At 30.6% G+C, this 27,499-nt stretch overlaps 1 long non-coding RNA gene across 1 annotated transcript; it reads right to left on the bottom strand.

Moving 5' to 3' along the window:
- Positions 1–24,169: 24,169 nt before the first annotated feature.
- Positions 24,170–26,567, bottom strand: LOC126891970 (uncharacterized). The gene is made up of 3 exons (XR_007700629.1): positions 26,412–26,567; positions 25,937–26,257; positions 24,170–25,653 (listed from the first exon to the last, which is right to left on the bottom strand). It is a non-coding gene; the product is annotated as an uncharacterized LOC126891970 (long non-coding RNA).
- Positions 26,568–27,499: the final 932 nt, after the last annotated feature.

Below are 27,499 nucleotides of genomic sequence, written 5' to 3'. Positions count from 1 at the left end.
TGCACAAATAAGTAATTTATGTTACCATCCAATCAACTGATTTATTCAAACTAGAGAAAAATCAGGTCCGGATTTAAAAAATTAGTTCGTTTTGGTCTAAGAAAAAATTTTACCCTGTATACCCCTTTTTGAAAACTCTAATATGAATTTTACAAATTAGACAAATAGGCAATTAAAATGGCATATTTATTTTTTTCCCTACACGATTACTTAATTTTTTATTAAAAAATCAAATTTGTCAAAATCGGAATTTTAACCTAAAAATGAAAAAAAAATGAACTCACTGTTTAACTCGCTACAATTCTGTTCCATTTTAATATTTTTTTTTTCTGAAATTATTACAGCACATAATATCTCTTACCATTGTGAAAACTATGAAAATTGTTGTAGACTTTCAGTCTTCTTCTTGTAAAAGTTGCAAAAGTTGGTTTAGGTAATTGCATATTAGAATATAGTTCTTAATTCCAAATAACTTTTCATAATAACAATTTTCAATAGGTAGGTATTGTAAAAAATAAAGCACTTTACTCTTAAGCGAAATTCATATTTTGTGACATATATTATTCATAGGTACCTCAATATTCATAAAATTTTATTAGAAAATGAAGATTTTGAAGAGAATTAAGAAAATTACGAAAAAAATTGGAACGTAGAACGTGATAGTTCTTAGGCCCCCATATAAAATTATTATTTATGACCACACCGTTGACACTTTTTGTACTTGTTATTTGGGTGGAGTCGGACAAATTTCGAGCTTAGCGCATCATGGCAGTGGGGGTTTGTCTGTCAAGCGGTCACGAAGTTGTCAATTTTATGCAAGAAAAAAATTTATAACCACATTGGTCATTTTATTTTAATCAATGGTTTTTATCATATAAACAGCGAAAATAATTTTGTCGGACAAAAATATTGGGGCATACGACGCGTCGGACACGCTAAATATGTCAAATTTATGAAAATAATAAATTTATTACCACATTGCTAATTTTATCAGAATATACCATAAAACATTTTTACAATAATGTGGTAACCTTGTCGGACAATTTTCACGGGGCATATGCGCAGTCGGACGCGCCGAAGATGTCAATTTCCTGAAAATTTTTTATTTATTACCACATATGTCATTTTTATTTTGTACTGCTCTTTTACATGTGTAATGCATATTGGATCACTTGTCGGACAAAAATAATGGGGCGTTTTGGAGATACAGGGTGTCAAAGTTAAACTTTTTTTTTATTTATTATTGAATATTTCCTGACAGGTATGAGATAACAACATGAAATTTGGTATGTGGGGGTTTTTTGGGTCGAGAAAACTAAATTCCCTACCAAAAATTATGCATTGCACAGAGGGCGCCACATACGCCTTTCAGCACTCATTTATTACGTTCAATTTTTTTTTATCCCTCACTCTGTATAATTTTGACATTAAAATTTTTATTTTCCTATTAGTTTTACTTAAAAAATGTATACTTCTTTCATCTCCCTAAACTCGACCGTTTTCGAGATAAACGCATTTTAAATCTGTGATACACCATCATTTTTAGCATAATATCATTGTAGTTACACCCAAAAAATAACTTAAAACCATAAAATTATCCAAAAATGTATCGTAACTTTCTTCAAATGGAATTTGCGATGCAATGACATAAATTTGAGAAGTGGCACAATTATTATGGTATTAAATTATTTTTCGGGTGTAACTACAATGATATTATGCTAAAAATGATGGTGTATCGCAGATTTAAAATGCGTTTATCTCGAAAACGGTTGAGTTTAGGGAGATGAAAGAAATATACCTTTTTTAAGTAAAACTAATAGGAAAATAAAAATTTTAATGTCAAAATTATACAGAGTGAGGTATAAAAAAAATTGAACGTCATAAATGAGTGCTGAAAGGCATATGTGGCGCCCTCTGGGCAATACATAATTTTTGGTAGGGAATTTAGTTTTCTCGACCCAAAAAACTCCCACATACCAAATTTCATGTTGTTATCTCATACCTGTCAGGAAATATTCAATAATAAATAAAAAAAAGTTTAACTTTGACATCCTGTATCTCGGTTATTATAAATTTGTACTAAGATCAGCTAGCTTAAATCGGTCTATTTTTCACACTATCATATATTTATCACACTATGCAACTACGGAAAGCTCGAAACAAAAGTGGAAGATCAGACGAATAAAGCAAACAGAGCCGCAGGTTGCCTGAATGAAACAATATGGAGAAATAAAAACATCAGAAAAGAAGTGAAAGGCAGAATTTACAAAAGAGTCATCAGACCAATATTGACATACGCGGCAGAAACACAACCTGATACAGAAAGGACAGAGATATAGAAACGGCAGAGATGAAAACATTGCGAAAAATCAATGGTAAGACGCTGTGGGATAGAGCTAGAAGTGTAGATATATGAAGGGGATGCAAGGTGAACAACATTAATAACTGGATGAAAAGCAGAAGAGTAGAATGGAACGACCACATAAGCCGAATGACAACAAATAGAGTAGTAAGAACGGACAGAGACGGTTCCCCAATAGGAAGACGATCAGTGGGAAGACCACGAAAAAGATGGAATGACAACTTACTGGAGGCACATTGAAAAACAGATAGAGTAATGTATAGACATTACTAAAAGTAGAAGAGAATTACATAAAAAGAAGAAGAAGAAGAGAATAATTTTCAAAATTAAACATGCGTTGGAAAGGTAATGTTCAGTACTATAAGAAGCCGTAAAGTCGGACTTAAATTTTCGAAATTTTTGGGAGTTTTGGGGACGAGAACGAAAAACAGACCCTAAATGGGAATGGCCGTAAAATCCACACCCTTGTACCACAATGGATGGTTGACATATTTCTCTTTTCCTATATTTTAAGATTGGATTTGGCCCAATTTTTTCAATTCAGTCACATTTAGAAAATCGAAAATTTCTTGTATAATATAGTGTCGCATGTACGGGAACAGCCGTTCTCTGGGATATAAAAAAATAATAAGCATCAAGGAGACCAAAGCGAACTATAAACAATTTCTCTCGGTTAGATCTACATAGATCAAACTGAAAATTTGTAGAAATACTCCTTATAATGTTTATAAGGACGTAACGTAGAGAACATTCCAGAATTTTAGAAAAATTTTCCGAAATTTTCCCTCTTGTCGGAAAATCTTTTGGAAAATTTTGGGTACAACTCACCGTCATGCTCTTTTAAGTGTTGTACTTAGCGTTTGTACCAATTTATAGCTAAATCGATTCAAAAGAAACCGAGAAACACTGTTTTAATTTTTTTTGATAATACCTCCTCCTCGATAGCCTAAAAGACTTAAGCTTTCTGTTCGTTTGCCCCAACATTATTGTCAGACAATTAGATTTTTTGTTTAAGAATATAATTATTTGTAACTTACTACCTTTGTCGGAAAAATGGTTGTAAAGATAGGGGATACACGAAACCAGCATAGTTTAAAAGTATAATTTATTAATAAAAATTAAATTTTTTGTCCGACTTTGGATTTGCCGCAATATTTTTGTCGGACACTTAGATTTTTTGATTTGGAACTACTTATAACCTGATACATGTGCCGGATTTTTTTTAATTCGAGAAAAAAACTACAGAACGATGTTTGTCGTTGTTCAAGGAGTATGTACACAATTTATCAGATTAAAATTTGTCTAAAATTTTCCCTCTTGTCGGAAAATTTTTTGGGAAAATTTTGGGTACAGCTCTACGTCATACTCTTTTAAATGTTTTACTTAGTATGTGTATTAATTTTCAGCGACATCGATTTAAAAATAACCGAGAAAAACTGTTTTAAAATTTTTTTTTGATAATACCTCCTCGTCGGTAGCCTAAAAGAATTAAGTTTTCTGTTCGTTTGCCCCAACATTTTTGTGAGACAATTACATTTTTTGTTTAATAATATAATTACTTGTAACCTACTACTTTTGTCGGAAAAATGGTTGTAAAGATAAGGGATGCACGAACGCAGCATTGTTTGAAAGTATAGTTTACTAATAAAAAATAAATTTTTTGTCCGACTGTCGATTTGCCCCAATATTTTTGTCCGACACTTTGATTTTTTGATTAAGAATATAATTACTTATAACCTACTAATGTCGGAAAAATGGTTGTAAATAAAAAAATTTCAGGAAATTGACATCTTCGGCGCGTCCGACTGCGCATATGCCCTGTGAAAATTGTCCGACAAGGTTACCACATTATTGTAAAAAGGTTTTATGGTAGATACCGTTAAAATTATCTATGTGGTAATAAATTTATTTTTTTCATAAATTTGACATCTTTAGCGTGTCCGACGCGTCATATGCCCCAATATTTTTGTCCGACAAAATTGTTTTCGCTGTTTATATGATAAAAACCATTGATTAAAATAAAATGACCAATGTGGTTATAAATTTTTTTCTTGCATAAAATTGACAACATCGTGACCGCTTGACAGACAAATGCCCCACTGCCATGATGCGCTAAGCTCGAAATTTGTCCGACTCCACCCAAATAACAAGTACAAAAAGATTCAACGGTGTGGTCATAAATAATAATTTTATATGGGGGCCTAAGAACTATGAGGACGCTGTTGGAAGCAGGAAAAATGGAAGAGCTACCTAGTGACGGTAGTGACATAATTAAAATAAGACAAGATAGATATTGCAGGAATTCAGGAAACCAGAAAGGAGAAAGGGCCTGAGAAGATCGAAAACGAAAATTATACAGTATGGTATGCAGGCGCAGAGAAAGAGGGACACGGAAAACGGCTTTTATGGTGATAGGGTAATTTAAACCCTAAGTAAGAGAATATCATATATAGAGTAAACTGCAAACCGAACAAATTATCCACAATCAATGTCGATGCACTCACAGAAAACAGTGATGACTTGGCAAAACAACAGTGAACTATGAAACACTAGAAGAAAATGCCGAGAAAATATCGGGAGAAGATATACTAATCATTAGAGGGCATCTCAACGCCCAAATATGCAAAGAAAATTGCTTCAGAGAGGTTGCAGGTAAAAACTCAAAACTTAACACAACAAACAATAATGAAGTAAGACTGTAATTTAGCAACGGTATTAAATATGAACATCGGTAGCACGAGATATAAACACAAAGACTTACACAAAATAACAAGGATGAGACCAGGAACTCAGGAGAGGAATGAAATAGACCATGTACCTATTGATTAAAAAGATACACAAACAATCGATAAATGATGTTAGATCTCACAGAGGGGCCAATATCGATTCGGACTATATGCCTATATAGTGATTACAAAATGTAAAATAAAAACAATGAATAATGAAAGATGAAAAGAACAATAAGATGGGACGTAGGTAAATTTAAAGAGAAAGAAGTAAAAAGAAGATTTGTAAAAAAAAATAAATGCAGACATTCAGTTCAAAAAGGAACAAGAAATGGAGGAACTGTAGACAGGCCCGCGCCAAGGCTTTCAAGCGCCCCGGGGCAAGTAATTTTAGGCGCCCCTTGTAAGTAGTTTTTTGCAACTTATTGAATAAGTCCATTTACTGACGGTTTTTGCTCCGGATTTTAAAGCACCGCTTGGATTGAAATGAAATTTGGCATAAGCGTAGCTTAGGTACATGTCAAAGAAAAAAAGTGATATTGTGCCGATGTGTGATTTTGCTCTGAGGGTGAGTTTTACCCCTTGTAAGGGGTAAAAACTATACGTTTAAAATAAGTACGTAAATGAATAAACTGACTAATTCAAAGCCACTTTTGTTCTATAGAGTTTTTTCACTAAATCAATACTTTTCGGTTATTTGTGAGTGAATATATCCATTTTTCAACAAAAAAAAAAGATTTTTCACAAATAACTCAAAAAGTATTTTATCGAAAAAACATTCTTAGCAAAAATATAGCTTATAAAAAAGTGAAAAAAATGGTGTATGCATGAAGTCAGTAGACCCAGATGAAGCAGAATTGTAGCTAATGTAAACTAGGTACTTATTCGTCAAATTCCAAATCAAATACCCATTTCCACGAGAAATAAACAAACAATGAAGCACTTTTCGGGGCAAACTCATTACAACTTTTTTAAAGTGTTTAAAAAAAACTTAATTTTTGAAGTTATACTTCTTTAGGAAGTTGATTGGGAATAATGTTGAGTGAATTTTTTATAAAAGCGACAATATCAAGCAGGCGCGTACGGCGTACCGACAGTTTCAAGTTAGTTGCTAAATCTTCCAAGTTATGTATGTATCAATGCAAATAAAGTTTGAACAAAAAATATAATGGTTTTAGTAAATATATTTATTATGACTTTTGTATCTTTGGATTTGTCTTAGTTAGGATAATTAGTATTAAAATATGATGAAAAGAAAATTAAAAAATTGTATACAAAATCTGACGGTTTTTAGATTTTCTACGATTCATCAAGAGAAAAGTAATTGCGGGGAGGCTACAGTTCATAAAGAATGTCATATTAACGTTGCTTTTAATTTTTGGTATTATTTTAAGTATCAAAATTAGTTTAATATTTAAATAACAATACAATTAAACTGTTTAAAATATATTTATTTCGCTGAAATCATAATAATAGGAGTACAACTTCTTACGTGCGTACAAAGTACACACTCTTTTTTTGTTGTTTAAAAAAGTTTCTAGCAACAAAAGTAAACAAGTTACGCTAAAATAATGATGGTGCCTTTTTTTTTGGTAAACAAAAATCGTAAAGATCCCCCCTTAATTAGCATATTAAATGAAATTAATCGTTACCGCTTCACAAGTGACTTTACTTGTGTATTTTTTATATATTTATAAGTTTCATCGGTTCAAAGTGCTTTTCTAAAAAACATGGGTTTTGAAGTAATTTTTTTTAATTTTGAAAAAATGACATTTTTTTCAAAAAAACTTAGTTTTACCAGATCACCTTTATTAGTGATACAACTTTATTAGTGATACCACAAATCTCAAGAGTAAAAAAATGTACGTTTTGTTTTTTTGAATATTTTGGATTTTTTGTTTTTCTGTAAGACAAAAATTGGTTAATAGAGCAGTCATCAGCGGAAAAAAATGTAAAACCGTGGAATTTTGAGAATCAACACCGATTTTAATGAAAATTTGGATTTAAGCTCGGTTGATCCTCTTCTTCAAAATCTACCCTATGCCGAACCGGGTTTTGCCCTGCGAGTGAAAACAGCCCCATCTAAGGAATGAAAATTTTTCAATCAAAATAACTATGGAAGTCGTTAGATTGACCAATAGAGTAAATTTTGTTTTATAAATTATTTTTGTAAAGTTGATATTTTCCAAGTTATTAGCGATTAATTTTTCATTGAGAAAACTCACGTTTTATAACCGATTTTAATGAATAACTTATATTTTTTAATGACCTATAAAAGATGTCTCTTGTTTTCCCAAAAAAATTTCATCACATTCGAGTTATGTGAGATTGCAGATTTTCAATTTGGGGGTTCTTAGAAAATAACCATCCTTTAAAGAGCAATAACTCAGTGGTTATTGGGTTTACATAGGTCTTTCTGACGCAAATCTCTTTTTTTTTTCATTAGCTACAATTTTGTTCTTTATAATTATTTCTATAAAACTAATGTTTTTTAAGTTACTCGTGAAAAACGGTTATAAAACGTGAGTTTTTTAATGAAAAATGCATAGTTTCATTCGCTAATAATTTCAAAGTATCAACTTTGCAAAAAAAATTTATAGAATAAAATTTACTCAGAATTGGTCAATATATCTACTTCCATAGTTATTTTGATTAAAAATATTTTCATTCCGTAGACGGGGTAGTTTTCACACCCAGGGCAAAAGGCCGCTTCGGCATAGGGTAGATTTTGACAAATGTTAAAATATACTCTACCCTGAAATCGACCTTGATTCTGAAAATTTCACGAGAAAATATTGATTGGACTATAAGATAAGGCTGTTCAAAATTTGCATACATCGTGATTAGGAACTCGTTCAAGCCGTTTCAACTACAGCCCTTTCAAAAATAAGCACTTTGAACCGACGAAACTTACAGATCACAGAAATAATACATAAGTAAAGTAACTTGTGAGGCGGTATCAGTTAATTTCATTTATGATGCTAATTAGGACGTGATTTTCACGATTTTTTTACCAAAAAAAGGGACCAACTTTATTTTGAGTGTAACTTGCTTACTTTTGATGGTAGAAACTTTTTTTAAAAACAAAAATAAAAAAGTTATGATGAGTTTTCCCCGTGCTTTACGTGGGTTTCTAAACGTGTTTTTGTTTGTTGAAAAATGGACATATGCACTTCCAAATAACTCGAAAAGTATTGACTTTTATGACAAAAGTATGACATTATTGGAGCTATCTTTGTAATGTCATTGGCATTGTTGGTATAACAAATTTTATAAAAAATGGTAAACAAATGTTTTATCTATTTATCATATGCTTAACGTCAATTTGTGAGATCTAAAAAGGTCAGTACCTCGATTTTTGACCCTTCGCTTCGTTATCTAACGTATTCGCTTCGTATCTGTTTAGTGTACAGATAGCGAACTATCGATAACGAAGCGAAGGGTAAAAAATTGAGGTCCTGGTGAAGCTAGGTGTTGCGTCAGTCATGCACGGAGCGAATACCTACAAACTATTTGTTATTTGTTTAGGAAAGTAAAATACCTATTGATAAATTTTTTGAATAATATAAATATTTACAAAAAACAACGATTACACCATCAGAGAACAAATATGGTTCAGTTTAATAAGAGAAATAAGGGTTCGTACAATTTTGTGATCAAAGTAAAATTTACTGCCATTTTTATACCTACCTAAGATTGGTAAGTTTTAAATTTTTCAAGATAATAAAATATTAGTAAGTAATATTTCTGGTAATTTCGGTATTGCCAAAAATTTTTTTCGGCTCCTACTGGCGCCTTTTGAATACGGCGCCGGGGGGCTCCGCCCCCCTTCGCCCTTATGGACGGAGCGGGCCTGACTGTAGAAAATATCAAACAAGGAATAAACAAAGCAGCAGAGAAAGTGGTTGCCAAAATGCAAAGAGAAAGATAAAATAACGAAGAGTGGAAACTAGCAATGGACGAAAAGAATAAAACAAGATTGAAATGGTTAAGCACATGCAAAGAAGAGGATCGAGAATAATACAAGTATCAAAAGAAAAAGACAGATAAATGGGTTAAATCGAAGAACAATAAAAAAGGTACAAGAAATTATTAACGAGATAAAAACAGTAAATAAAATACACAATTCAAAACCTTTACACCAATACTTAAAACTAGGTAACCGAAAACGGACAGCTAATGTAGCTATAGAAGTAGAAAAAATAATACGGAACAAGATGATGGAGAAGAAGAATTGACCTATACAGACGTGAAAGTTAAAATGTGCAAACTAAAAAACGGCAGAATAGCTGGAGACGACGGGATATGTGAAGAACTTATAATATAAGTAGGGAGGTACTATACTGAAAGATTTATGAACTTAAACAATACAAGGAGCTAGAAAATAATGCCCAAAGAATGAACATGAAAGAATAATTTTTCTGAATGTAACATATTATAAAGTAATGACTTCACATTGACTGGTATAATTATTATTAGAGACAGAGTAACCATATATACAGAACAAAGCATAGGATATTATCAATAGGTACGGTTTCATCGGTTTCAGCAAGGAAACATCCACCACAATGGATGCTATCAATACACAAACAAATGATAAAGAAAATATACGAGTACGACGGAGAAACACGCATACTTTTCCTAGACTTTAAACAGGAGTTTGACAAACTAAACAGAAGAAAAATGATCGTAGACTTAGGTATAAGAGAGTAATTTAGGTAGGTACCAAATAAAGTCATAGGAATGATATAAATGACAATGCGAGATTCCCAAGCAACAATAGCCATCGAAAGAGAATGAACAGAAATAATAAGCGGGAAATAAAGCGTTCTACAGGAATAAACAAATATTTAGAGATAAGAAGATAAAAATGAAAATCTATCAAACGAACATAATATTATGAAAGATTACGTTATTACCGAGGGCCGAAAGTCCCTGAAAATTTCTATATTGTTTATTACACTAAGTTACAGGGGTGAAAAACTAAGAGAAAATTTAGTGTGATTTTTAATTTCAAATATGTCTCATTCAAAAGATGTTTTTATTTATTCTAAGGGACTTTTATTCTTAAGGGACTCTTTAAGGGCCGAAAGGCCCTTAAAGAATGAATAAAAAGTTTCTTTTGAATGAGATATTTGAATTTAGAAATCACACTAAATTTTCTCTTAGTTTTTCACCCCTGTAACTTATTAACATTATAGAAGTCTTCAGGGACTTTCGGCCCTCGCTAATAACGTAATCTTTCATTCTGCGTTTAAATTTTTCAAAAATACGTATTAGTTTTCTCAGGACTCGAAAAAAAATGAATCCCATTTAAATAGCATTGAAGCCGAAAGTTCGTACCCATCCCCTTAAGCAATAATAAAGTATTTTATTTATAAGAGACCGACAAACCCAGGAATAATTAAAAGTTTCTATTTAATAATTTATGGTCAGGAAATAACAAACAACATACCTATATATATATGTTACACTTGAAGTTTCCGCGGGAGCTATATGTGCTTTCTGTTGTTTTCCGGGTTTGACTCCGCGTTGAATAATTTTGGTTTTGAGAAAAACCATTATTTTGACGACGTTTCGGCAAGATCTCACTTGCCATTGTCAAGTCAGGTGGTTCCGCTTCTCGCTGCTGCTTGAAGTAAGCTCCAGTTTACTTCAAGCAGCAGCGAGAAGCGGAACCACCTGACTTGACAATGGCAAGTGAGATCTTGCCGAAACGTCGTCAAAATAATGGTTTTTCTCAAAACCAAAATTATTCAACGCGGAGTCAAACCCGGAAAACAACAGAAAGCACATATAGCTCCCGCGGAAACATATATATATATATATATATATATATATATATATATATATATATATATATATATATATATATATATATATATATAGGTATATATATATATATATATATATATATATATATATATATGTTTATACATATTATAAACTAGGATATGATATACAAACAGTCGGAAAAATGAAAGAATACCCATGAACGAACATATAAAACACGCTGTATTTTCATGTCACCGTGTCACACAAAAAATTGGCCAGCGCAAGTACATGTAATAATTATTGTTACATGTACTTGCACTGGACAATTTTCTTTGTGACACGGTGACAGGAAAATACAGCGTGTTTTATATGTTCGTTCATGGGCATTCTTTCATTTTTCCGACTGTATTAAATTTTTCGGTAAAAATTAAACAATTCTATTATCTCGTCAAACGCTATACTTCGTCAATGGATATCGGATTCTTCAGGAGTGCACTAAAATTTTTATTAAAAACAATTTGATAATAATTAAATACTACAAACAACCTAAAAAGTTTTCATTTGTTTTTAAGTATTTTTAATTATTAATTGTTTTTAATAAAAATGTAAATGCACTTCTGAAGGACCCGAGAACCACTGGCCAAATATAGAGAATAATATATTTTATATTATATAACTTATATTAGTTATAGAATCGTTTAATATATTATATATGCAATAATAATAATACAAAATAATAATACAAAAATAGCAATTTTACTTACCAGAAAATCTAAATAATAACTGAGACTAAAACAGTAAAAAAATTCAAACAGAATACAGATACAGAATTAGGCAAGTACTTCAACCCTTCTGCGACACCGGCTGAATGTAAAATGAACTATTTTAGCGTTCTAAATACAAATCAGTTTTGAAACGCATGATCGCAAAATATCTGGGTTCTTAAAAATGTGTTTAAAAGAAAAGAATCAGAAAAAAATTCAAGTACATACATACAATTAAAAACAAAGAATTTAAGAAAGTTGGCGCGCAGCAGGAATCGGTAACACAAAAGAAAAGACCATGCACTTGTCACTTTAGGAAGACCGGATGCCCAGATGGTTTAAATCTGTCAAAAAAGGGAAAAGATACTACTGCATGAAAATGACCAAAATGAGATATTAAACTGTTTTAGTTTGAACCTGTGTTCTTTGTTTAAAATGTGTTATTTGATGGTCGAAAAAAGCATTCACTGAACGAATAAATTGGTAGTTGGTTGAATATTTCTAAAAGAATCGTTTTAGTAAAAACAGTAAACGAATGTTATATTAGTTATTAGTAGCCTATTTTAAGTTGAATGAATACTTTTAGTATAATTAGTTGAATGAACATACATTTATTAGATACATAAAAGTCTTGCATACAAAGTATAGTTCTGCAATCAAACTAAGAGAGTCATTAATATTCAACTCAACGGGGTACTATTATTGGAAATGTGTACTGAAATAAACAATAAAGGATCATTTCATAAAACATATAGATCCCTTGTTAATAGAATTTCACACCTTGAAGAATAGCACCCCACTGAGTCATGACTTAGTTCGATTGCACCGGTATACCTATACACATTTATAATACATAATTGGTAATTCATGTTACAGAGAAAGATGAAATACAGAGAAAAAATTTAAAGATTTAACGCGTAATTTAATAAATTTTTTAAAGTACAAGGTAACAGTGGCGGATCTAGACATTTACCTTGGGAGGGGAAATTTGTCTTAGGGGGAGAGGGGAACTTCCAATTAAACACCAACCAAAATACATAAAAGAGATACCCAAACTAAATAAAAGACATAAATAATAACTTATTTGCATTAAATTCCCTTGATTCTCCTAAGTATCGTGTTTATTGGGTTGAATTTGTCTGTCTGTGGTTTAAGTTTCATGTCAGCTAATATATTTGTATGTTTCAATAATGTTTTTTTTTTCATTTTTCGACCTTATTTGGGGGGGGGGGGGGGGGTGGAGATTTTCTCTTATTCCCTTTCCGTAGATCCGCAACTGCAAGATAAAAACATAGATATTATTTGTTCTTTTTAGGTAAAATGTATAGACTTATTAGACCTATTAAAAACTCTAAAAAAACCTATACCTATAAAAAACAGTAATGCAGAAATAGAAATAATATCTATCTACTTTAAACCCAAATTATAAATATACCGAATCAACATTTTATTGTGATGAAAATATAATAACTATAGGTAAGTCATATACTTACATTGGTTTGATGACGTAATTATTTGTAATATTTTTGATTGTTGTGCTGTAAAAATTACTAGCAGTAAGTTAAATTTTATTATCGTATGTAGGTATTACATAAACAATGCATCAGGTAGTGATATAATCTTAACACAACTGAATGCACTAACTTACTATATTTTTTCAAAAAACAAAGATTTATATAGGTATATCATGTGACTTCAACATAGATCCTGTTAGTTACTTCAAAATATTCTCGATATTTCTCCAACCTATTAGAGTCGTTTGATTTTCAATTTATTTTTAAGGAAATCACCCGCGAAAGTAAGGGTGGCGATTTAGTATTATTGCTAAATAGGTACCTACCTACTGTTCTTAGATCTGCACAATCTAAAAAGTAAAACAAAACATAAAATTTGATTTATGTTGAACGAAGCTATTGAAGAGTTGTGTTGTGACATTTTTGTAAAGAATTTTTCGAAATAGCTTACTGCGCTCAATCGTAGTGCAGGAACCGAAGCTTTTGGCCTCGCAATTTTTACAGAATAGATCGATTTAGTGTTATTGTGCTATTGTTTAATGCTATTTAGATAGATTTAGACTCGAGAATAAGTAGTGGATAGTCCAAGTTAATCCAAGGATAGTTACCATGGGGGTGGTTGCCTCCCCAACTCGGGGGTGGAAATTTTTTATTACAATTTGACCGCAAAAGTTGATAAAAACATTCATCATAATCAAAAAACGTTCTATACATTTTTTTGATAAAATTAATAGTTTTTGATTTATTCGCTATCGAAAGTGTTAGTTTTATATCTAAAAAATCAATGTTTTTCGATGGTATTATCATTTAAGATTCACTCAGTTTTTGCCGTAGAAAAAATTTTTTACACCAAGTTCTTGGGAATTAAATAACCTACAATTTCATATTTAAATATTTTTACGTATATCGGATGCTAATCTTTCTATTCTGAAGAGAATGGCATATTTTACCAAATTACAAAAAATCGTTATCCGCTTTAAACTCGTTTTTTTAAAACTAATCATTCTAAGACAGTCAAACTTCTAGAATGTATTAAACATAAATAAAGAAAAATGAATAAGGCCAATAACTAAAATCACCGCTAACTTACATTATTATGCTTCCATTTGAATTTCTCCTTTTTTTACAAAAAAATATACTTAATGATTTTTTAACAGTAACTTTTTACTTTTCCTCTTAGAAAGTTTGTTAAAAAAGAATGTTATAGGTTTTTACAAGATATATAAGGCTATTAATATCGAATCCTTTTAGCCTCGGCCACAAAAAGAGGTGACATTGAAAGGGTTGGTACGGGTGGTTTTTGTATGTTATTACAAGTTTTAATTGTCTATAGCTCACTCAATTTTTGCCGTAGAAAAAATTTTTACAAACCATGTTCTTGGGAATTAAATAAGCTATAATTTTATATTTAAACATTTTTTCGTATCTCTGATGCTAATCTTTCTATTCTGAAGAAAAAGTCATTTTTTCCAAACTACAAAAATTCGTTATTTGCTTTAAACTCCATTTTTTTTAAACTAATCATTCTAAGCCGGTCAAACTTCTAGAACCTATTAATAATATATAAATAAAGAGGAACAAATCAGGCCAATGACTAATTTTAATTAGGGTGGTGATAAGAGGGTTGTTTTCGATTACTTTTTGCTGAAAAAAATAGGGACTGACATTATTTTCATTAAGTCATTTATAAATTTTGAGCTCGAGACTTATAGATATTTTCAAATACTTTAAATTAGTTTGAACAAGTTATCCTCGAAAAATGCATAGCTTTCCCGTCTTTTGACTTTGAAACTATAATATTTAGCATTTGACGAAGAACAGCTAACACATAATAAACTTTAGCTCGATTACTATTGGTCTTAAAGAAAATTAAAAAACTGTTTGGTTTATTGTTTCAAAAGGTAGGTACATTTTTGTTAAGTAAAGTTGTTTTGATAAAACGAAAACTTTTTGAGTTATTAGCAGAAAACTGATTAAAAACATTGATTTTTTTCGATATAAAACTAACACTTTCGATAGCGAATAAATCGAAAACTGTTAATTTTATCAAAAAAAATGTATATAACGTTGTTTGCTTATAGTGAATGTTTTTACCAGCTATTGCGGTCAAAATATAATAAAAAATGTCCACCCCCGAGATGGGGTGGCAACCACCCCCATGATAAAAGCGCATTTTGGCATCATATAGATTTTAATCCTTGCGCACTATATCCACTACTTCTCAAATTTTCAGAATTCGTTTCAGAATTCGGACATTCGTTAGAATTCAAACAACTGTTTCAAAATTCTCAGCAAATATACCTACCTACCTATAATAAAGTATTACAAAAAGGGAAAAATAAAAAATACTATGAGCATCGATTAGCTAATTCAAAAAATAAAAGTAAAACTTCTTTGCAAATCATAAAATGAACTTAAACAACATAAAAGACAAAGAACGATCAGCCATGTTTTGAGGATACTTTTTAGATGCAAATTCATTTGATCGTTATTTTAACGAAAAAGCGAATACATTAATGCCTAATGAGCTTCTACAACAAGGAATGTGTATGAATGCGACATCCCTCACGATAAAAACAACTTTCTCTTTAAGCAAATAACTTGTGAATTAGTGTCTGAAATAATGCAAAAAATTAAAACGAAAAAAGTTCATGATGAAGTGTCCATGCGTACTTGTTAAAAAATGTTTACTTTATATTTGTAAATATAGACCAGGCTCTATCGCCGCTCCCGTTAGGTAAATTATTCCGATTCGTTTTTTTGCACAAACTTACTCAAAAAGAGATCCTTATAACAAATCCACAGGATGCCGGGAGGTACCGCGGTCGGAAAATTGTTTAAAAAATTAATTAAACAATTTTTTAAACAAATTCAAAAAATCAATTTTTTCACTTTATACATTGTTTTTAGATTCTTTGGGTCATTATTAGCTAAAAAGGTCTCTTTGTGATTTTTCTCTAAAATTGATTTTTGTTGAGTTGTACGCGATTTAAAATTTGAAAAACGCGAAAATGACTATTTTTAATCAAGACTTAATAACTCGGTTAAAAATTATTATTATTATGAAAGTCAAAAAGTGGCTAAATCAAAGTTTAAAGCCCCCCCCCCCCCCCCCGATGACCCTGAAGAAATTTGTGTCATTAATTTCTTACTAAGCTGTTACTTTTTAATTAACAATGAGCGCTAACAGCGTATTGAGGCGACCGTCAATGCGAGTGCGAGTAAGAGCACCATTGAACTGCCGAAATGGTGCATCTCTGTCAGACTCATATTTACAACCGCCTCAACACGCTGTTAGCGCTCATTGTTATTACTTAAAACTAACATCTTCATCTTAGTAATAAATTAATGACAGAAATTTCTTTAGGATCATGTAAGCTTTAACCTTTGGTTTAGTCACTTTCTGACTTTCAATTTAACTGAGTTATTAAGTCTTGAAAATAGCCATTTTCGCGTTTTTCAAATTTAGAGAAAAATCACAAGAGACCTTTGATATATCTATTGTTTTGATAATTATAGCCCAATTACTCCACGTGCTCATTTTTAAAATTTTTTGAATTGCTTGTCCATATGAGTACTTATCTGTTAGAATGTTTCCTTGATGAAGAATTATTCAGTCATAGCCAGCACGGTTTGTTTAAGGATCGGTGCACCGAGACTGTTCTATTTGAATTAACTAAAGAGATAATTGTTTGGATGCTGGAAAGGTCTCATGTGGGATTTTTCTGAATTTAGGCAGGGCCTTTGACTGCTTTGATTTTAATGTTTTATTTGTGAGACTTGAACACTATGTGATTAGACGGTTAAAGGTGTGGAATTAAATTGGTTAAAGAGGTAGGTACATTAGGTACTGGACATGCACATGTTTTAAAAATTAAGTACAAAACAATGCAGAGCTTCTGGCGATGTCTAGGGGCGTTCTACAGGGGAGTATTCTGAGACCGCTGATATTTATTAATTACCTAAATTATATCTGGCATTAGTTGCTTAAACTAAGTAATTAGTCATTAATTATTAAGATCATAGTACCTACATTGTTGATTTCTACCAGAAATTTACCTGAACTTGTTCTGAGAGATAACTTTTTGATGTCGGAAGTAGAAAACTGTACGACAAGAACGACTTTTTGTTGTTCTAAAGCTATTTTCTTGTGGCATTTTTGCAATTAACTAGTTTTGATGGGAAATAAGCCACAATTTTACTAAAACAATGATTTTACTAACGTTTCGACGCCCAAATCGGGTGTCGATTTAAAATAACCCAAATTATATTTTGAAATGTATAATATATGTCTGAATTGCGATATAAATGAGTCAGATTAAATAAATTAGAAGAATTTCTTTACTAAGCAACAAAATTTTTGTTTAATTCATTACTATTTTTTGTATTTTGACAACGACACCCGATTTGTGCGTCGAAACGTTAATAAAATCATTTTTTTGTAAAATTGTGGCTTATTTCCCATCAAAACTAGTTATAAGAACCACTTTTATTAAATAATATTTCGTAAATGTTTTGTTACTTTTATCTGTATAGAGTCACAACTAAAAAATTTTTTTTTACATATTTTTAGCAGAATTAATACGCTATTTTGTAGAGCTTCAAAAATCTTTGTAACTAACTTAAATAGTTATTTTTCTAATTTTAATAGTTTTTGAATAAAACACGGAAAAGTTCTAGCACAAATTTCAAATGTCGTTTTCTCGATATTTTGCTTTTTTGACTTATGACACTCTTTGAGCGGAGGTGCGATATATATTTATTAAAAATGTTTATAACTGAATTATCGTGTATAATTATTTTAATAATTATGACTTAAAAAAACATAGGTGGCAAATGGACTTGCATTCAAGCCAAAATACAAACACACACACATAGTCCAGGGGAAATTTTAGCGACTGAACTGAAACTGGAGTGATTTGATTATTTGATGTTTCATTTTCATCACTTTGTCTTCAAAATGTGCCCAACTATGTGGTGTCGTTATGGAGTATTTAGGTGTGATACAAGCTATAAAATAAATCATTAGACAATACATTATTCTTCTATTAAGAATGTATTTTGGGAAATAAAAAATATATTTTTAAAGGAACTTTTATTAGATATTAGGTACATTAAATTACATTAGATATTACATAATTATGTTAATTTATTGATATTTATTAATAAAAAACAGGACAAGCCCACTGTCGAATTTATAAATGAATACAATTAAGAAGTACACATTTAGGTATTTATACAATGTATCATTTTTCAAATTGTGCTTCAAATAGTACCTACCTACAGTCGGAAAAATTAAAGAATACCTACCCATGAACGACCACATCAATCACTTATTTTGTATTTGCTGTCTTTCTATAACAAACGTTTGTTATTTATAGAAATAGACAGCAAATACAAAATAAGTGATTGATGTGATCGTTCATGGGTATTCTTTCATTTTTCCAACTGTAAAGCTATATATACATAAGCTAAACAAAATATATCTCATGAGGTAACTGATTTGCATACAAGTCATACCATACTTACAGTTGAACAAAAATTAGTTTTGCTATAAGAAACAAGGAAAAGAAAGTTGTGACGCAGAGAATGAGAAGAAATATAACGAATTAGCTGAAACAATTGGGATTGGATTGGATTATTCCATTTACAAACTTAAATTTAAAGATCAAGTCAAGAAATTGATCATACCAGAATAAGAATATGGCATACACAATTTAAAAGAACATACATTTAGAACATTTAGAAAGTGCTAAAGTAAAGGGAAACCAGATCACAGATGAATTATCAAGTTGGAGATGGACAAGAGAAAAGTATAGTTTTTAGACATGCACCTACTAAAATCTAAGGAATGCCTCTTAATAAAACCTGCCTATTGCTGCGTGCAAAACTGTTGCATATAAGATCTATATGCAAATTAAAGAACAAATTTCACTGAAAAACAACTTCTGTGACATTATTGGCCCTCTCAATCAAAATATCCAAATTATAATTAAATACCATAGGCTATAAATGTAGTACAAATAGGCTCATAGTAGTACAAATTCTCAGAGTACTTCCTAAAGATTAGGCAACCAACATTACAGTAGGCATTAAGATGGTCCTTTTTAAATTGTATGTAATACAATAGAAAAATGGAAATAGTTTTGTAAAGAAATACTTGACGAATTCAAAAGTATGAGACCTGATTTCCAGGAGTACAGAGAAGGAATGAAGGGTATTAGAGAAGACTTAAAACGGTACAGAGAAGAAGTCAGAGATAACTAGGAGAGATACAATAAGAAATGTAGATGCCAGAGCAGAATTAGAAATTCCATCTGTGTTGGAGTTTGTAGAAAATGAAAATAAACAATTAAGTTGGTGGGGGACATTTCCAGAGAAAGAATGACAAGCAACCAGTCAAACGAGTGTGGGAAGCAAGAATTCAACACAAACGTGGAAGAGGCAGACCAAGAAAAACATGGGATGACGTGATTGGAGACACACTTAAGAAGAGAGGAAAAACATGAACGGAAGCAAAAATACTAGCAAGAGACAAAAAAGTGGGGAAAATTTGTACATAAGATTCCATTGTAAACTCTTAGGGGTAACCCTGGGAGTAATTCTCGTACACCTTAGGGTAAACCGAGTAACTGATTATACACATATACCATAAGCTCAAGAGATGATCAAAAAGGATCATCTGAAATTTTTCACGATTGTAATACCATCAGAAACTCAATACAATCAGAACAGTCTCATCAGTAGAAGCTAAACAATCAAACAGGAAAGAAACCATACAGTATGAAGCTGGTTCTTCAAGATTAACTGTCAAAAAATCAGTTACTAAACCCTTGAAAATTTAAGGAATAGCAGAAATATTAATAATTGATGGAACAATAATTAGAAATCAATGATTTATCACCAGATTTGTGTATGGGCTTAACAAAGGATCTCTTAAATTGTGATGGAAGGTGATCTTCTGTCAGAGATTCGAACAAGTTAGATATTATTCTGTTTGGACCAGTACCTTTATTGAAATTAAGACAATGTAAGCATGCTAGAATGTCAAAAATTTTAATAGTTACAGAATGCTACGGCTGTGACTGATATTAGGTCAATGACTCCACTCGTCTAGGCAAGAAAAAAAAGGATTGTGGACACTTCTAAAGAACTTGGCAAAAAGCATCAACAATTGATCGTGGCTCACTAAAAACACAATCATTCAACTTCATGCAACACAGAATGTTAAAATTATTTCTCTTACAGTTAACCAAGTTTTAAAAAGATTATATATTGTAATTCAGTGATTCCTCGGTATTTTCTAAAAATGACATGTATTCTACTTTTTTGCTTTCATAAAGATCTCAACCTACAAAACTCATCATAATCGCTAATGAAATATATTTCTTCTTCAATAATTCCATCAGGATTAGCACCAACCCACATAACAATTTCATGTTCTTAGTAGATTCATAGAACATACTTTTCAGAAAAAGTATATACTGAGAATGTGCGTAATTACCATTGCGAATGTGCAGAGCAGATACTGAGTATATACTACATTACAGTACTTAAACGTTTTATGTATATACTTAGAATGTACTACCGAACTTCTTTTCAGTATATACCAAGAATGTTCTTTTTAGAACATTCCAAGGATGTGCTATAAACCTTCTATGTGTATGCTTAGAACATACTACCGCACATCTTTTTAGTTTATACCAAGACGGTACTTTTTAGAATATTCCAAGGAAGTGCTATAAACCTTCTATTTATATACTAAGAACGTACTACCGCACATCTTTGTATGGGAAGAATATTATATTTTAAGAATATTCTAAGAAAGTGCTATCAAGTGCTATATTGCTTAGAAGTATGTTTTCAGCATCACCTAATCTCATCTTAGGTTCTAATACTGGTTCTACCAAATATCTATTTACATATTTTAATTGCAAATGAGAATGTAGTTAGTACCTACATTCTACAGTATTACTTAAAAAGTAAGTACATTTTTATAAATTTTAGTTATTTATATAAATCATTATATAATATTTAGCTAAACTAAACTATATGCATAATAAGTAACTAAAATTTATATAATACTTATATGTACTTACCTATTTAAGTAATATTGAGTTATCAAAATAGATTATGTATATGTATTTTGAAGCTCCGCAAACAAAATAAACAGATTATGTATGTTCTTTAGTCCTAGTACTACATCATTCGCCTTCATCCTTAACACTGCATAGATCCATAGATGATACAAATAATGAAATAATGCCTGTTTTCTTTTTCATATTTTACGGTTTCTTCCTATCCCTGATCCATTCAGGTAAGAATAGAAATGGTCAGAATATGATGGTGGGGGGGGGGGGGTTATGAATGTATTGTGCAATAACAAAATCGGTGGTCAGTGTTGCCAAACGGAGAGAAATTTCCCTTTTTGCGGGAATTTTCTTTCAACATAAAAGGTGATAAAGGGAAAAAGTTAACTCAAAAGGGAATTATTGTTCCAGTCCAAATTGTAAAATATTAAGAAAAAATCAAAATATTTGAAAATAATTCAACATATCTTCTCAGATTTTGTAAACAGGAGGGAAGTTTTTTTTTATAAAAGTGGGAATTTTTAAGGTAAGTTAACGGAAAAAGCTTACTCGACGGTTGGCAACGCCAAAGCCTTTGGTTGCTTTGGTTGTACAGTTTGGCACGTTTTGGTTCTGCGAAATGGCCTATTGAATTGAATGTACCTAAATTCAAATTCCAAGGATGTAAAAATACTAATGATTCATGATAAACTCGAAATGGTAAAGTCATTTCAATTATGAAAACGAATTTTTAATAGTATCTATGTAAACGTTAATACAATTAATGTTTAAACTTTTTTACCCTACAACAATTTTGAAATGAAATTCGTCCAATACTACCTACATACATAAATTTTATTAATTATGTATTCTAAAAAATAACGAAGTTGATAATCTATAAGGCTAATATTATACTTCCTATACATACAAATTATTTTTAAGATATTTTAAAAGTATCTACTTATAAGTATGTGTTAAGAATGTACTTATAAGTATGTGTTAAGAATATTCGATAAAGGTATATTCTAAGAATAAACTTTTACGAATATTCCGAGATCCTACGTACACGAATATACTTAGTATATTCGGTACGAGAATATATACTTTGAAGTATATGCAAAGAACATGAAATTTAGAATGTTTTTTTAAGGTAGATGCTATGCTTGTACTACACATATACTAAAAAGAATATACTCCGACGAATGTTGGTAGTATATGCTTAGAACATGATGCGAACATCATTGTTATGTGGGAAGGAGTCCTGAATTTGAGAGCCATACTCCAGTTGGTGGAACATTAAGACTATAATTTTGGCTTATGTGCTTTATGTTATCTTTTCGATGGGTTCTCTCCCACTGAATAACTTTTACACCATGAAAATTGTATTCACCTGGAAACAAAAAAAATCTTTTTGAGGTTTATCTATAGGCACTTTCAATGAAATAAGTTCTGGACCTAGGAGGTAAACTACACTATGTCATTTCGAGATGTGTTTAGCGTGTGTTTGTAACAACGTTTAAAGAACTTATCTTATATATCCCATAATAATTGGTTGAAAGACAATATGACCATATTTTAATGATAATATATAACAAATTTGTATAAACCAACTAATAACATAAGTGGATTAAAGAAACTTATTCAAAACAACACCATGTCGATATAGTGTAGTTTACCTCTGAGGTCTGGAGTTAGATTCGTAAGTGGCATTTAACCAGTGTAAATTTCAAGACAATGTCGCGATGTTTCATATTTAATTCATTTGTTCAACTGTACTGAACTGAGGATTGTATCGGTTGATTGCAAAGATTTGATCATCATCATCATCATCATCATCATGGTGCTACAGCCCTTAGAGGGCCTCGACCTTCTCAAGCGTTCTACACCATTCTGTTCTGTCCCTTGCCTGCACTTTCCAGTTGCTGACTCCGATCTTCTCGACATCTTGTGTTAGAAGATGTGATAGCCACTGATTAATTGCAAAACAGAGATCTCAATTGGGCGCTAAAGCCACAAAATAAAAAAAAATTGAAAAAACATTCTTAGTGGCGCAGCACCTTTACTTTACCTGGGGGCGAGGCGAGTTATTAATTCTATTTTCTTATTGCGGGCATTTTGTGACGTCCTAGGAAGTTATATAAATGACGTCTTTAGGCTGTGAAATTTTAACCATAGAAAGACATCTTTATGGCATCATATTCAATTGGCGTCTGCATTACATCAGGATATTTGCTAGGTGTACACAACTAAACAACACTTTTTTCATTAAAAGATTTATTTCCAAATAAACAATTAAAATTAGATAATATTAACAAATATGATTTGCTACCTACAAATGTGTTAGTGCTAAAAATACATAAATCATGACATTACATATGTAACACATTAACCACCCAATTGAAAATGTTTGTTTTGGTCTTCAGGCTCCATAATATAAATATAATTATTATGGATACATAAGGTAATACATATATGAAATATAATATATATTTTAGTATAGCCCCCCTTCAGTAACAAGCTTTAAAATTTTCGGTGACCATGACGTATGGGTAGCATCACGAAGGTTTTACCAAAGTTACTGATGACGCATAAGTTGTGTCAGTAGTACTGTGTAACTAAATAAATGATTTAAGTATGTGGTACCACACCAGCCAAGTGGCGTTTGTTCAAGATGGTCACTGAATGTGGCATGCACAGAGAGCTATACTATAATATATTATTTTTATATCTCATATCACTCACTGTAGTAATGAGTGAGCCTACATACATGGAGCCTTCCTTATATATATATATATATATATATATATATATATATATATATATATATATATATATATATATATATATATATATATATATTATATATATATATATATATATATATATATATTATATATATATATATATATATATATATATATATATATATATATATATAACGATATGAGATATTATAATATATTATAGTATAGCTCTCCATGTGTGCCAAGTTTTAAGCATAACTGATAACAACTGATGGATACTCTTTTGTCCAAAATTTTATGAACATTTTATGATATTGGTATTAATTCCACAACCTTTCCTATAACAATAGATTTACATTTGTAGAAAAAATATTGTATGATATGCGTGTTAAAAAGTACATTTTTAAGGCACTCATGTGAATTGCAGAATGAGCGAAAGCGAGAAACTTTCACATGTATGCGTTAAACGTGTACTTTTAACACTTATATCATAAATAACTATTTAAGTAAACGAATTACATACACTCTTCTTTTTGTCTCAATTAATTTAATAAACAAAAATTTTTTTTTGGGTACTCTGTATAAATGATTATGTTAACGTTTATATTAATGAATAGAGAATTAAATAACCTTTCAAATGAGCTATCGCACCACCCCTACTCTAATTTAAAAAAATGATCGATTACGTCATCACGACCAGATGGATGATGTCATTAGTATGATATATATGGTTAAAAGTCATAATTTAAAAATAAAAATCGACCTGTCCCAGTATTTCTCTCCAAATGCTCCCATTCTTGAGATAATGAATTTATTCCAACTCAAACGTCCACACATATTTACGGATATCGTTAAAAAACAGATTACCTTTTAGAGCAACAGTAGGACAAGTAACTTTTTTTCCAATTATTTTTCACTTTTTTATGAAATAATGTAAATATTTATGTAAGGCCTGTAAAATTATATACTGAAACAAAATTCCATGTAAATCCATTCAAATATAAAAAAGGTACTAAGTACCTTACAATGTTTCTTTGAGGTGACGATACATAAGATTTTTTTCAGAATCAGATATTTGATTAAGATTTACTTGACATGCCCTATCTATGTGCCAGGCACTTAAAACAGTCTATTAGGAACAGAACCCGTTGCATTTGAGCAGGCATTGTAAAAGGTGTCAGTTATGTCTGATATGAAAACACTCAACTGTACATATAACACCATCACACACATGTATTTAAAAAAAAACTTGGTAAATAAAAGTAGGTATCTTTTCTGTTTGAAAATAAGAAAGCATTACGAAATTCATTCCTAAATTCATTTTTTACTAATACTGTTGTAAGTTCAAAGTCATAAGAAATGAGTTCATGAGTTCCATCTATTGCGATAAAATATTTACCAAACTTAATTAACATTTCATTTTGGCACAGCATTCATGAAAATAAGACAAAAATCATAAATGTTAAATTCAGGATGAATATCCATTAGTATGCCCTGTTGTGTGTAAAATAATATTGGACATGACGTAGTCTGTAAGCATTCGACCCAAAAATGAACACTGGTTGCGTCATGTTTGTACCTATATCCATCTTTCAAATCAATGCCACAAGGGTGTTTAATGTTTGTGATATCTTTTCTTGTAAGTAAATCAATTATTTTTAATTCACCTCCTATGCTATCCTGAACAGTCTGAAGTGCACTAAAAAAGTAAAATATAGGTATATTAGGAGAATCAAAAACACTATGATAGTTTAAAATTGTAAACAGTAAATATTCATGATTATTATTTAAAAGTATATTAACTATTTAGATCGGAAATAAGCCACAATTAAATTGAAAAAAAAAATTTATTAACGTTTCGATGCCCAAATCGGGTACTGTTGTCAAAATACAAAATATATTAATTAATTGTAAAAATGCCACAAGGAAATAGCTTCAGAACAACATATTGTATATATGTAAATATTTAATATTTTACTTACATTTTTGAAAAAACTCTCAAAATAAACTTTCAAGAGATATTTATCTGATTTTGGTATATGTAAGTACTCTATATCATCCTCATGTCATAATGTGTTTTAAAATATGTTACTCCACAACAATCAGTTTCAATGTTTTTAGATACTATTATTCTTCGACTAGTACAGGAAATAAACATTTTACAGAATCCTTGGGATTTTAAAGCTCTTTCTCGATCTTGTTTTGTAGAATAATTTTTTGAGGATGGCATACATTCATAATAAGATGTTTCATGTTCTTGTAAGTACTCTTGTTTTCTTCCTGTGCCATCCACACAGTAAAATCTACAAAGACAACATAACAGGTGATTACATGGGCAGTTATACTACTTATAATAGCTTACTTTGTATCTACTCTGTTATCTAGTATTAGCAAATACTCAACATCAACCTTAATACTTAAAAAATAAATAATAATGTGGAAGTTACAGGTACCTACCTAAAAGTTTTTGATTTGCAATTTTATCAACTGGAAAAGACTGTAACATAATGAGTTTTAAACTATGAAACAGTACAATATTATTTGTTTCAATATTTACATGTAAATAAAATACATAATAATCCTAACCACTTGTAAAAGTAAGGTTAAGATTTTTGAGTTGAGAAAATAGCACTGTCAAATTTAAAACCAAATTTTAAAATTCCCGCTAAAAGGAATCTGGCAACAGTCAGTTTCTCTCCCCGATTTCCACACGTTACCCGCCATAATAACCGGCGCATGCGCACAAGCACGCGTTAATTCAAATAGGCGCAATAATAGCAATTAGCTTTTTTGCTAATTGTACGTTAAATATTGAAGACAAAATTATACCATTGATAGATTTGTGATCACCATACGATTTCGCATCGATCTATAATAAAGTTTTTTTTTTTAATCATTTATACAAGGTTGTGTCGGCTGGCATCATGACAGTTTTTAATTATTTTTTTCCTAATTAACTAACGATCACCAAATGTTGAAAATAGACTACCAATCACCCCCAAATGAAAACCTAATGGTTTAATTAATTTTGAGCGTAATATCTCACTTTTGTCGGCCATCATCACACGGGTAAATTTTCTTGTCCTCAAAAAAATTGAAGGAACTTGGAATAAATGTTGTAAAAATGTCAATATTTTCAGTAGTACCAATGCAATGATTTTTTTATTAGAAGCTTTTGAATGTCGTTTGTTTCTTTGTTTGAGTAAAGTGTTTGATTTGAAACAGAATAGAATAGAACAGATTAATAAAATAAATAAAATAGAGAGATAGATTAGAATAGATATATAGTATAAAATAAACTGAAATAGAATAGAGTAGAATATAATAGAATAGATGTAATATATATGTAGATACTTACTAATAAAGTATTTGATTTAAAACAGAATAGAGTAGAATGTAACAGATTAAATGAAATATATAGATAGATTAGAATAGATATATAGTATAGAATAAAGTAAAATATAATATAATAGGTGAAATGATTGTGAAAAGCAATAGTTTTAAGTACCTAGGATCGGTATTACAGAGTAATGGAGAAATAGATG

The sequence above is a fragment of the Diabrotica virgifera genome, chromosome 9 (assembly GCF_917563875.1).
Source record: "Diabrotica virgifera virgifera chromosome 9, PGI_DIABVI_V3a".
NCBI lineage: Eukaryota > Metazoa > Arthropoda > Insecta > Coleoptera > Chrysomelidae > Diabrotica > Diabrotica virgifera.
This window is presented reverse-complemented; position numbering and strand designations above follow the sequence as displayed.